Genomic DNA, 14,957 nt, shown 5'->3' on the forward strand with positions numbered 1-14,957 from the left:
CGACTTTGGTTTTGACTAGAGAGGGATCTTCAAACTATGGCAAATGGGTACCATGATGATCTACCATAGTGTTTTTTTTAAAGAATATTAGTCATTTTAATCATAATTAACATTCCCCTTTCCCCTCCAACTAAGCGTAAAGCTTGTGCAAGGAGTGCGTATGACAATAGTGCAATGGGTGGGGTTTAATCCGCCGAACGAACTTTCGGATTTCATTCCGCTCCTATAACCGTTGAGCTATTGAGGCTTATGCATTCTGTCCGCGTGAATTTACATTTTTCAAAAGCCCGCGGGAACTCTTTGATTTTCCGGGATAAAAAGTAGCCTATGTGTAATTCAGGGTACGATCTATCTCCATTCCAAATTTCAGCCAAACCCGTCCAGTAGTTTTTGCGTAACAAACATCCAAACATCCACACTTTCACATTTATAATATTCGTAGGATTAGGATATTCTGACTCGTACATAGAGATGGCGGTATTAAAATACTTACCATGATACTGGCACTGCATACCTAATCCCTTAAATAATGTTTATTAACAAAACAACATGTGGCAATATTATTAATTTAATGTCAACCTTTCGCGAAATTCTTTTTAAACGCCGCCGAAACGGCACGGATGTCGGACATATTAATTTAATTATAATCCAACTTTGCGGCATCTTAACAGAAATTTAATTAAGAAGCAGAAAACAAATGTCAAAAAACGGCACTAAGAAAAAACTGGCCAAATTCGTATCAGGGTTCCGTAGACATGGTAGTTGCATCTTAGCAATCATTATTTCTTAAATGAGTCCTTTTTTCAATAACTGTCAGGGAATCCCTATGATAATATACAGCGTGTTTGATAAATCCATTAAATCATATAGGTACCATGACAATTAATAAGGTACCTATGTACCAAATACTTACTGCCATAGATTCATTCTTCGTATCTATGGTCTCTTCTGCTTGACAAACGGTCTGGCAAGTTCACAAAACTTTTTTACAGTTTTTAGTTTGCAGGGTTGTTACATTGGAATTTCAAACAAATTCTTTAGGTCCTCATAATAATATCTCCCACGCTACGAGGCGCATGATTTTTTGGTCACTTACCTCAGCTTGCAGGGCTGTTACGGACATTATTGACACCTGTAAGTATATAAGAATCCTCATAATGATACGAAAATATCTGTTTAACAAGGTGTTTTTATGTTCAAGGGGTAGGGTACCTACTTCTCTTATTCTATTTATCTTGATTTTTTTTCATAATTTTTGTAAGTAGGTAAAGTAAGCATATTATGGCCATTTGGCACTGTGTATTGGTAATAGGTTCTACAGATAACTGTTCTTTTCAGCTTTATAGCTCTAACTTATAGTTTATTTTCAAATGGCTGTGACTCTCAGACTGACGGACAGCCGGACTTGGCGAAAAATTAAGGTTTCCTAGTTTGCAACGGCGGAACCCTCAAAAACGGAACTAAGAAGATTATAGAAAAAAAAGCTCGGATACCTGGCTAAAACCCCAGCACCTTGTGGCAAATTGAAAAGGACGCGCTTGCTCTCCAAGCTAATAATAAATTCTCAAATAATAATAATTCATAAATAATAATCGTGGAACAACCAAAATAAAATAACATATACACGTCCGAATAATAAAGGATTCAGACAGGACCCCGTTCACACGAGCCGCTTTTTATGCGGAGGATTAAGAGATCTTAAATTATAATATTAGTGTCACAAAATCAGTTTTTGTGTTTTTTCATGTCTGTAAATCAATATTCCTATTGACACTTGCTTGTAAAAACGAGGAAGATTATTTATAAGTATAGGAAAGATTATAGACATAAACGTATGCGCAATAAATATTGCGCATATCTTTATAATGACCAACTTATAGGTAATTGGATATTGAATTAAATGTATGGAACAACTATTTTGAACAAAAATAGTATTCTATGAAGCTATCAAATTAGTATGACATCAAGTTGTGACCAAAACCGACTTGCAGCCCGTTTGTTCGGAAAGACATGTCTAGTGGGCGGAGGTCGTTGAATTTAGAAATTTAATTTTTCCTTGTCTTTTAAAACTAATTTTTAGATAAATTGCTTAAATCCAATTATCATCATCGTCAATATATAGATGTCTAGGTACTGCTGGAAACAAATCTCTTATAGGGACTCCTAAAGCCACAGTTTTTCAAAATCCAGCGTCTCCCTGCGACTCGTTTGATGTCGTCGGTCCACCGATCAGGGAGTCTGTCAACACTGCGCGCTTTCCGGTACCAGGCTGCCATTCTAGCACAGTTCACGGAAATTCTAACAAAACGTCTAGACTTCGACGTCACTGGCATGTGTCAAATAGTACATTTGACGCAGGTAGCTTATGGTAGCCTTATTTTCTATGATTTCACGTCTAATATTTGACATACCTATCGTCGATTTAGGATCAAACCGAGAGTTTCCACACTCTAGTTCACTCTGATTTTAGCACCTCGGTTCCCCAAAATCTAAAAAACCGTCAAAATACATCATCATCAAAAACAAATAAAATTAGAAACTACAAAAACAATTAACTTCGCAAATCGTTAACAAAAAGACCCCGTGTGCCCCGAACGTGGCTACATAAAATTGTTTTTTGGAACAACAGCTATAATTAGACGATACGTTACGTTTTTGTTTGGCCCACATTTCCCGATCCTCTAATTTTTCTGTTTTTTGCCGCTCCTTTTGTAGTCGTTAATATGATTACACCGTTCGGATGATGGCTTCATACGTGTTTTAGGTTATAACTTAATTTGCTCGGGTTACTTTTATACCTTATTTGTTTTTTTATTGTTGTCCGACTTCCTGAGAGCGTCTGTCGAGCGTGTTCCACTTTTTTTTCTGCTTATACTCTTTGTAGCATCTACAGACATGCCAACTTCCTTTTCACTTCAACAGTGCCGATTGCCGAATTTTTTGTAACGTCCTTATGTTGGTTTCGTGGCCCGACTTGATACGGCGAACGTAGAGTTTGCACTAGAAAACCTTTATGCCCATGTTTCAGGGTCTTTATAATCGTTTTTACTTAGATTCTTTATCTCTTATGCCCCAGAAAATGTAACTATAATATTATGTAGAGCGTGTTTGTAGAGTTGGTCTTGGGAATCTTCTTAGTAATTTGTGCAATTAGATTAGTTAGTTGCCTTTTCCGACATGTATGTATGTATGTATGTATGATAGGTATCAATGCTATATGGGCGAAGAATAAATCCTTCACTTTTTGATACAGAACTATATACTACATAACTACATATACCTACCTATATTTTAAGGATTCTTGCGGATTATGGCATAGGTCCTTGTGATTGGAACGTGTCTGCCAGTTGCCATTGCAAGAATGTAGGTCGTTCGGCAACTCAGACCAACGACATTGGAAGTTGTACCATGTCGGCAGCCAACATGTCGGAACATCTACCTACGCTGATATGTAGTCGTTAGGCAGAGATGATTGAATGTGATGGTGGGCAAATTGTCAGGTTGCGGTGTTGTGTACGCGCGATTCAATAACATCACGTATTGGGTTTGATTCCGAGTGTTGACTCAGTGTTTGGGACCGTAAATTGGATTGTAATCGTCCGTTTTTGTGGTCGTCTGGGGCATAATGACGTTTGCGTTTCGATGTGCCTTATTAAATAGTTAAACGAGTCTCGTGTTAACACATGAAACTTTTCTGTTAGTTGTACTCAGGTACTCATAACTTAAAAAAACCGGCCAAGTGCTAGTCAGACTCACGCACCGAGGGTTCCGTACTCAGGTATCTTTTTCAACATTTTGTACGTCAAAACAAATGTATATTATGTTGTCTATTATTTTCTTACTTATCGATAAGAAAAAGATGCGAATACTCTCACATTTAGTTGCATCCTTAAATCTATGGTAGCCTCAAAATCAGTACCATTGGCTGCATATTATGGTACGTATGGAAGATATAACGTGTAAATTAATTTCCATGGCGGTGTCTGTGCCTGGCTAAGGGCCGACGGTGTTAATAACGCGCGGGCTGAACTGACGAGCAAATTGCGCGAGGTGCGACGTGCAAATTGCGCTAACACCCCGCGAGAGCACGCGAGCCGGCGCGCCGTCGCCTTTCTTACTGTCGCATTAGTGATAATATACTGAGACGGGGGATTAAAACTTAGTGATTATATTGTACAATAATATACTCGGTTTAATTAAAATGCAATCAAAATATATTCGCGTTTTTTCAGTATACTTTAGTTTTCCTTAGTTTACTTAAAATCTAAATAATTAGCTCCTCGGTGAAATGCACAAGAGGCACACTATACTCGGCCCATACGTACATGTTACCCCGAACTGACAAAGAAATCATGATACGAGTGAAAACCTAACTCCAGAAGGGCTAAAACGCCGGGTAAATCACGTCGCTTACGCGTTTCTCCGAGTAGGCTTTTGCGATTTAAAAAAACTAAAGAATACTTATCTACTAAAGTTCAATGGTGTAAATTAATTTCCATTGGCGGTATCGGTACCTGGCTAAGGACCGACTGTGTTAATAACGCGCGGGCTGACGAGCAAATTGCGCGAGGTGCGACGTGCAAATTGCGCTAACACCCCGCGAGAGCACGCGAGCCGGCGCGCCGTCGCCTTTCTTACTGTCGCATTAGTGATAATATACTGAGATGGGGGATTAAAACCTAGTGATTATATTGTGCAATAATATACTCGGTTTAATTAAAATGCAATCAAAATATATTCGCGTTTTTTCAGTATACTTTAGTTTTCCTTAGTTTACTTAAAATCTAAATAAGTAGCTCCTCGGTGAAATGCACAAGAGGCGCACTATACTCGGCCCATACGTACATGTTACCCCGAACTGACAAAGAAATCATGATACGAGTGAAAAGCTAACTCCAGAAGGGCTAAAACGCCGGGTAAATCACGTCGCTTACGCGTTTCTCCGAGTAGGCTTTTGCGATTTAAAAAAACTAAAGAATACTTATCTACTAAAGTTCAATGGTGTAAATTAATTTCCATTGGCGGTATCGGTACCTGGCTAAGGACCGACTGTGTTAATAACGCGCGGGCTGACGAGCAAATTGCGCGAGGTGCGACGTGCAAATTGCGCTAACACCCCGCGAGAGCACGCGAGCCGGCGCGCCGTCGCCTTTCTTACTGTCGCATTAGTGATAATATATTGAGACGGGGGATTAAAACCTAGTGATTATATTGTACAATAAAATACTCGGTTTAAAATGCAATCAAAATATATTCGCGTTTTATTTAGTATTATTTAGGTCTCCTTAGTTTTCTAAAAATGTAAATAAGTAGCTCCTCGGTGAAATGCACAAGAGGCACACTATACTCGGCCCATACATATATGTTACCCCGAACTGATAAAGAAGTCATGATACGAGTGAAAACCTAACTCCAGAAGGGCTAAAACGCCGAATAAATCACGTCGCTTACGCGTTTCTCCGAGAAGGCTTTTGCGATTATAAAAAACTAAAGAATACTTATCTACTAAAGTTCAATGGTGTAAATTAATTTCCATTGGCGGTATCGGTACCTGGCTAAGGGCCGACGGTGTTAATAACGCGCGGGCTGAACTGACGAGCAAATTGCGCGAGGTGCGACGTGCAAATTGCGCTAACACCCCGCGAGAGCACGCGAGCCGGCGCGGCCGTCGCCTTTCTTATTGTCGCATTAGTGATAATATATTGAGACGGGGGATAAAAACATAGTCATTATGCTATACAAATAGGTATATTCGGTAAAAATTCAATCGAAATAGGTATACGAGCATGTTCTACAGTACCAGCTATGTGTGATAATCATTGTAGAACCAGGTAGACTACATAGTATACATAGTCCTAACTTTTCGTCGTCGTCAACTGAATATAGACGTGTACTAAGTACTAGTCTCTTGTAGGGTCTTCCACACGCCACGGTTTTGCGCCACCTGGTTCCAGCAGCTCCTTGTACTCATTTGAATATGTCATCGGTCTATCTAGTGGAGAGGGGTGTTATAAGTTTGACGTGTGTATCTGCGTATCTGTCTGTGGCATCGTAGCTCCTAAACTAATGAACCGATTTTAATTTAGTTTTTTTTTGTTTGAAAGGTGGCTTGATCGAGAGTTTTCTTAGCCAACCAAGAAAATCGGTTCTGCTTGAAAGTTATCAGCTCTTTTCTAGTTACTGTAACATTCACTTGTCGGGGGTGTTAGGTATAAATTTTTAATTTACACTTGTAGCACCTTATGACCCCAAGCCCCCAACTCTACCTATTGGTTTTTCAAAATATGTGCGCTATCCATTGCCACTGCATCCGTCGATCCATATCCGTTGCTCCTTTGTAACCTGATTGAAAGTCAAACCAACAAACCATCAAACCAAAAAACCTACAATCAAACACACTTTCGCATTTATAATATTGGTAGTGGTAGTGATTCAACATGAATAATCTATGAATAAGCAATGTTGCTTTATTCCTAAGCACTTAAAAGAACACCGACTCAAGACAGAAGACACTGTTTAATTTATTGGGTCATCGTAAACTGGTTGAACATTCAAATTGGTATGATAATTCAACGGATGAAAAATTGATTTCGACTGAATACGCCTATGATTATAAAATGGTGGAAGTCGTTAGATACAATTACGGGGTACCCACACCTACCTAGCTACCTACTGGATATACCTATTAATTGGAATGACCCAACTCCCAACGGCGGTCTTACGAAATCTTGGTTACATTTTACTAGTAAGTAGATATTAACTAAGTAGATAAGAAGTGGTGATAGTCTAGTAATTAAGACTTCAGCCTCCTTTTCAGGGGGTTCGGGGTTTGATCTTAGGCACACACTCTTTAACTTTTCGGAGTCATTAAATATCACGTATTTTAAGTTTTAAGGATGAAGGAAACATCGTGAAGAAACCTACATACCTTGGATTTCCCCATAATTTCTCTCAAAGGTGTGTAAAGTATACCAATTCGCACTTGACCAGCATGGTAGACTTTGAGCTAAAGCTCTCTCATTGTGCGAGGATCCATCCTCAGTAGTGAAATTGATGAATACATACGATTTTTTAACCCCCGACCCAAAAAGAGGGGTGTTATAAGTTTGACGTGTGCACATATCTGTGTATCTGTGTATCTCTTTAATTTATCTATGTATTAATTTAGTTTGTTTTGGTTTGAAAGGTAACTTGATCGAGAGTGTTCTTAGCTAAGACATAATCCAAGAAAATCGGTTTAGCCGTTTGAAAGTTATCAGCACTTTTCTAGTTACTGTAGCCTTCACTTGTCCCCGGTGTTATAAATTTTTTATTTACACTTTTTTATATTGTACTTATATTTTGTATTTGTTAAATTACTTACCTACTGTAGTCCGTAACTTAGGAGGATTCAAGGGCCGTAGAAAATGGTGAAATATTATAACCTCGTTATATGTAAGCCGACGGTGTCGTGTTGAGAGTAATTTTCTCTAACCAATAATTTTCTACGTTGTTTTAAACCTATTTTTCAATTCATATCCTGAATATTAAAACTATTTTTAAAACTACATCTATGATTATCACGACTCTATGTGGATTGGTGCGGCCAACATTAAAATGTACTCTACTTATTTATGAATAGGTATGTGGCCACAGACATGGACATAACCAAGCACGCTAGATAAGGAGTGCCATGCAAAATGAAAGTTACTTTTTGTGCTGATTCAAAGGTCTCTCCGAGTGTACCCGAGACCTGTACCTACGATCACAATATGACAGCCATTGCTGCTATCAGCGCCAATATGACGATAGTCAAATTTCTTCAAAAACAGATCGGCAAGTCCAATGAACCGAGCTACTTGTATTAGTAAAGGTCAGTATAATGGTTGTATGAAACTGAAAAAATCTTCGATCAAATCGACAGACGTATATTTTGACGAAAATATTTACATCCTGTGACCTACAATAATCACATTAACATAGCTAGGTAGGTTAATTAAATAAAACTGATCAAATTTTTTAATTTCCTGGGCAAGCCTTAAATTATGTGAGTTACGACATTTTCACACGAACAAAAAATAAGTTACTTTAAATTCTTAAATTTATTTTTACTAGATTCAAAATGAACTATGAACTAAGCATAACTTCGTAAGTCCTAAGCTTGTGACTTAACAACTAGGGTTGTACAAAAAAACAATTTTTAGAACTAATAAAAAAGTTATGTAAACATTTTAAGTTTAAACATTGTTTTGTAGTTCTAAAAAAATCTAGCTATTGTTGAATTTTAATTGTTAAGTACCGTTTGTTGGTTTAATTTTGCATACTCATCATCATCACCACTAACCGAAGACATCCACATCTGCACAGAAGTCTTTTGTAGGGACTTCTACACACCACGGTTTTGCAATGCCTGAATTCAGCGGCTCCCTGCAACTCTTTTGAAGTCGTCTGCCCAAGTGCCTAGGTGGGCACTTGGGCTGACGACTTCAAACGAGTGGGGGGTGCTAAAGCCCTCTTGATCGCTAATCATATAAAAAATAGGTTACTGTACGGTAAGTAAGATAAAAAGTTAGCTACAATTAAAACGTAACAATGACCAATTGTTTTACAAAGAATACGTGAATTCGTATGATTGACATGACAAATGAAGTTATTATTCCAATTTGTCTAATGTTCAACGCATTATACGGATCAGATAAGCCGCATTCATTTGACGGTGGAAACTGAAAGTCCCGATGCTGCAATTATAAACGAATTAGACCAAAAATTGTGCCTCGAATGGCCACAAATTGATATAATAAAATGTGGTAGGCGTAGACCAATAGTAGGGTTGCCACCCGTTGATATTTGGTAAGGTTTAAGCTATTTTACGTTTATTGAAACATTTAGGTGAGTACAGTTGACCCTTGAGGATATTTAAGACTTCTCTGGCGCAGTGTTGAGCATTTTGGGTTTTGGGTTCAATTTCTGACAGGGACAATCTAGAAATTTGTATTTTCTAGAATGTCTCTGATCTGGTCTCCATCTACCGGCAAAAAGATGCCGCCAAGTAGCCCACTTGCACAAGATAACTTAAAAACTTATATAACAAAATTTTATAATGTTCTAAATTTTATGACGAGAGTACAAATGCGGTTGCCAAAAAGTGTAAGTTACCTAACTGAAAGTTACTCAGCTAAATCCACTGGTTTTTTTCTTTACTCCCCTTATAAAGAAAGTATTCATGCGAAATATCAAGTTTCTCTTTTTACACGACTGCCCAAAAAAGGAGTGAAATGTTTTCAGGGTTCATGTACGTATTCGAGTTTCTTTATTCCACCATAGAATCTTTAGAAACCTTACATCATCCCAAGTAGGAATGACTATAATTTTTATGAAAAAATTCAATCAAAGTGGCTTTGAGGCGATATTCTTAATTTTTTACTTTTTCGTTAGTTTTTTGGCAGGGCAGACGTGTTTTAATTTTTTTAATTGAAGCTTGTACGTTTATCGATTAAAATGAATAAAAAATAACATTTCGTTTTACATATACTTTTGTCAACCCTAGCGCCTATTTTAAGGTGTCGCCCAATAATTAAGTGATTACGTTAGGCCGCGTGTTGGTGCGATTTGTATCACGGTTGCTCATTCGTACAAGCGCTCCCCGTTGTGAAATTACCCTTACATTCCCATTGTAAGAGCCTGTTCATAATGACTTGACCGCATTTTGTTAAAGTAGGTAGATATTATTTTAAATTTTAATTAGGTTATTGTAAACAAGTGTAAATTAAAAATTTATAACACCCCCGACAAGTGAAGGTTACAGTAACTAGAAAAGAGCTGATAACTTTCAAACGGCTGAACCAATTTTCTTGGATTATAGCTAAGAACATTCTCGATTAAGCCACCTTTCACACAAAAAAACTAAATTAAAATCGGTTCATTAGTTTAGGAGCTATGATGCCATAGACAGATACACAGATAGGTACACACGTCAAACTTATAACACCCTTCTTTTTGGGTCGGGGGTTAAAAAGCGATGATGGCCTAGTTGCTAAGACGTAGGCCTCATAGTCGAAGGGTCCGAGGTTCGATCCCGAGCAAAGTCTACCAACCCGCACTTGGCCAGTGCAGCGTGGTGGACTATAACACTACTATAGCCAAACCCTTCTCATTCTGAGAGGAAATCCGTGTTCAGTAGTGAGCCGGCGATGGGTTGATAATTATGATCATGATGATGAGACCTTTACAATTATTTTCAGAAATTCCATAAAAGCTAGCTTAATTCCATGGCGGCTCAAGGCAAAAATCTGTAATTGGTATCTTGCAGGTAACATAAGACCGCGATTACACCTGTAAATTTTGCCTACTTCACTTAATTAATGTTAAGAAGAACCGGCAAGAAACTCAGCAGTTGCTCTTTTCATATTTCATTTTCGTTGCTCTTGAAAAATAACTGAATGAATGAATTAGATATTTTAACCACAAATTGTAAATACTAAATCGCTTTAGCTAGTGAGTGTATCTTACTTTAAGCAATCTATTCTTATTCAAAGTAAGTCATCAATCCTATGTAATAAATAAATAAAAAAACATAAAAAATAGACGAACATATTTTTCACCCCGAGTTTGTATTAAGATTAATGTACAGCGATAACCGACTAAATGAAAAAGTTCGCCGCACTGAATTGAATCATTGGGAAATGAATGCTTTCATTTGCATAAACTATAATTAGTTTAGTAGCTAAGGCCGCCTGCACGCAACGCTGTCAAGGCACTAGACACTGTCTGAATTTATAGATCTTTTCACCCATTTTCAACCTATTCTTAATGGGGTCTACTCTACATTAGATATAGAGAGAACTAGCTGTAAACTGATGCCCAAGACTCTAAATCCCGAGGAATCTCTTTGATTTCCGGGATAAAAAATAGCCTACTTCACTCTCCAAGTCTTTAAATATACTCTGAATGTAAAAAATCACGTTGATCCGTTCCTCGGCTTCGATGTGATTGAAGGACAAACCAACAAACAAACACACTTTCCCATTTATTATATGGGTAGCAACTAGCAATGTTTCATCTACCTGCAAAATTTTAAGTTTCCAGACTGAGTAGTTTGAGCTGTAGGTACTACGTTAGTATGACAGTCAGTCAATTTTTACTTTCATAAAGTGGTAAAAAAAATTCAGTTGTAATTTTAACCACAATTCTTCATTGGTTTTACAACTAGCGAATATTTAATAATATCTACAGATGAGTACGCTTAAATGCAACAATAAGATTTTCCGACGGTCTGCTGTAAAACCCCTGGTACCCAGCTGGTCAAACCGTCGTATCTTGCAATTTGTATATTGTTATGATAGAAGGTAAGTAAAACGCAGAAGAAAACTTCCTTAGTGCGATTCAGGATCTATAGCGAGAGATGGAAGATCCAGTGGTGACATCTAGTTTCTGTTTGTGGAGACTGGAGCCCGCCAGACCTTTAACTGCTAATTTCAGAGAAAACTAGTCCAACCGCCGCAATCATCGCACAATAATATTATGGCAATCACCTACATAATATTATGTGATAGGACTAGTCTTTACCCTCGGCTTTACCCGTCGAATGACGAATCTCCCATTGTTCCTGTGTCTGTTAGCTGTGGACATCGCATGACAGAGAAGAGAATGTTGGTAAGTATATAATTTTTAACTGGATTTTAGAAAAAAGACTATTGATATAAATTGAAATACAACCTTTTTGGTTTCAATACTATTGTGTAACTACCCTTATGTCCTTACTATGGTTACAGCTAATAGCAATTGTGTAATTACATTGTCTTTTATCCAATTAGAAGTCATGTAGTATGTTTTTTTTTGCTCCAGAGATTTTTGTAACCTAGACTTTAGAATATCTTTGAAGCTTCCAGCTTTCCAGCTATAGCAGACTGGTATATTGATGCTTTTTGACGATTTCCTGATGGTATCGCGAACAGATCGTAAGCCCCGAACTGAAGACTGTTGACCTCTGGCATTTTCGTTGAAGAAAGATTCTATATTGATGAATGGGTCATCTTGGAAAGATCTTTTCCTTAAAGGATATATTTAGGTGTAGGTACCTATAGGTAGGTAAATAGAATAAATCATTAAGCAGGTAGGAGATAGTTATTTTACTGTTATTTCTTTAAAAAAAATAGGTTACCTACATACATACTAAAGCTGCAAGGTTTATAGCGAATTTAATGTTATTAGGTGTACCTAAGTAATTAATTGATAGATACATAATGAAGATTGTAAGTTACTATCAATAATAATTAAATTATAACCTTTAACAGGGCTCTCTCCGTCACTCGCTTCATACAATCGTAGTTCCAATTTCATTTGAATATTAAGCAACCAAAGTCCATGAAATGCAGACATATTCCAGAAACTAATATCTGTGTCTGTGGTGTTTTAGATTTTTCTAAAAATATGTACTTAGTTTTAAAATTACAGGGGCTCAAAGATTTGTATGTAAATTTTTAAGACCGCATAACGTTGAAACCGAATATTTTAACAGAAACCTGGAAAACCACAGACATAGATATTAGTTTCTAGAATATGTCTGCAAAATTTCATGGACTTTGGTTGCTTAATATTCAAATGAAATTGGAACTACGTTTGTATGAAGCAAGTGACGGAGAGACCCCTTTTAAAAGTTAAACGTCCTCAATGTTATTGTAAAAAATTACCGCCTAATCATAAAAAAAATTTAACGACATCAATTTTTTATTCATTAAATAATTTCAACATCTCATTCAAATATGACGACATAACATAACAACGATGATTTAACAGGGCTCTCTCCGTCACTTACTCCATACAATCGTAGTCCCAATTTCATTTGAATATTAAGCAACCAAAGTCCATGAAATTTTGCAGACATATTCTAGAAACTAATATCTGTGCCTGTGTTGTTTTAGATTTTTCTAAAAATATGTAGTTTTAAAATTACAGGGGCTCAAAGATTTGTATGTGAATTTTTAAGACCGTGTAACTTTGAACCGAATATTTTAACGGAAATCTGGAAAACCGCTGGCATAGATATTAGTTCCCGGAACGTTTCTACAAAATGTCATTGAGTATGATAGGTTAGTATTCAAATGACAGACGAACTACGTTTGTATGGAGCGAGTGACGGAGAGACCCCTCTTAAAACACTAATGATTCAATAGTATAGTCATTTTAAACTCCAAAAAAGTCTAACATAATAACAACATAACTGAAAATAGTGCTATGGCCCAAATGTATTGATTATTATAAATTGGTAGGCCACGCCTCCGAAACAACTCCATTATAAATCCAAGCTACTAATAACTTGTGAACATTCTAAATATTAAGATAGATACAGAAACATATAAATGCTCACGTCATGCTAAAGAAATATGTTACATGCTTGGCCTGTTATTACTCTAATACAATTTTTTTTAATAAAGATTATTTTAACCGATTTTCCAGTGTTCTCGCGGGGCCTTTTTTTTCAGCCGCAAGAGCTCTTTTTGAATTTATTGTAAGAATAATAGAGATGTAATTGTATTAGTTTAAGATAGATCGTAGTTTTATTAGGTTATTATGGATCTGGCATAATCACATAGTGATTAAAAGATCCCAAAAAAAAAACTGAATTAAAAAAAGCGAGATAATAATTATTTTATAATGGAGTGGGTTTTATATTGTGATCACCTTATGACTTTAATTGTCTCGTATGTTGTTTGAGTTAAAACAACCAATAAGCAAGGGTTTGCGTTTGAAATTAAAATAAAATAAAATGAAAAAATAAAAAAATGCATTAGTTTACAATTATTGTAAACTAACGTATATTTTACGTTTATATTTAGTAAAGTAGTTTGAAATTTTCGTATCTTCTTAGAGTTCCTCCTGCGTTTTCTGTAAACCCATTTACGACCAGATGATGCCCGCGATTTTGTTTGTGTGGATTTAAAAAGTAAGTAGCCTTTGTGTGTGTCCAAGTGCAAACTATCTCTGTACAAATAAAGGATGCCCGCGACTTCGAAACGTAAATTTAGATATTCAAAAGTTCCTGTTAACTTTTTGCTTTTCCAGGCCCAAAATGTAGCCTAAGAAACGGTCGTCTGTAAAGTCGGTTTACTGACGATAGTTGAACGTCACAACGCTCTCGCTTGCACTTCAAGCCTTACATGGAACGCCTCAGAGCGAGGTAACGCCGCATGAGTCATGTTTTTTCGTGCGTGCAGCCGGCTCTATCGAATTATAAGACGTTGTCACGTCAAAAAGGTAGCCTATGGGTCATCCCCGGGATGCAAACTATTTCTATCCCAAAATTTCGTCAAAATTGCACCGTGAAAGGCTAGTAGACATCTTCAGTATTAGCATGGTCGTGGATTTTGTAGTACATAATGAGATTATACTAGTGTGCGTTAAATATTGTAAGTGTGTATCTATCATAACAGGTCGATTTTTCTCCAGTTTCACTAACCACTAGGCACTCAAACGGACAAATGAGCGGCATTAGAGGAAATCGCTAACGATCGTGCGGCGTCGGACGCAACGATACCGAATTATTCATTCGGATTGTGAAATGTGATGTGAAAGTTATCTTAATCCAAGAATGGTTGTAATCCTATACATGCAGAGCTTTGCTTAGGCCTAATTTCACCAAGCATTCATCGAATACTGCTGTCCCTTTTTCTAACCCCCGACCCAAAAAGAGGGGTGTTATAAGTTTGACGTGTGTATCTGTGTGTCTGTGTATCTGTGTATCTGTCTGTGGCATCGTAGCTCCTAAACTAATGAACCGATTTTAATTTAGTTTTTTTGGTTTGAAAGGTGGCTTGATCGAGAGTGTTCTTAGCTATACAAGAAAATCGGTTCAGCCGTTTGAAAGTTATCAGCTCTTTTCTAGTTACTGTAACCTTCACTTGTCGGGGGTGTTATAAATTTTTAATTTACACTTGTGGCAGATGACATACCCGCGCGACTTTCAAAAATAGTCCAGTCAT

General features: G+C 37.0%; 1 long non-coding RNA gene across 1 annotated transcript in view; it reads left to right on the plus strand.

Moving 5' to 3' along the window:
• Positions 1–14,957, plus strand: part of LOC123871914 — a 575,184-nt gene that overhangs the window by 178,447 nt on the left and 381,780 nt on the right. Inside the window, exon 2 of the long non-coding RNA XR_006797372.1 lies at positions 6,510–6,514. This is a non-coding gene — a long non-coding RNA (uncharacterized LOC123871914). The remainder of the gene's footprint in view (positions 1–6,509; positions 6,515–14,957) is intronic.

This window comes from Maniola jurtina, chromosome 14, assembly GCF_905333055.1.
Source record: "Maniola jurtina chromosome 14, ilManJurt1.1, whole genome shotgun sequence".
Classification (NCBI taxonomy): domain Eukaryota; kingdom Metazoa; phylum Arthropoda; class Insecta; order Lepidoptera; family Nymphalidae; genus Maniola; species Maniola jurtina.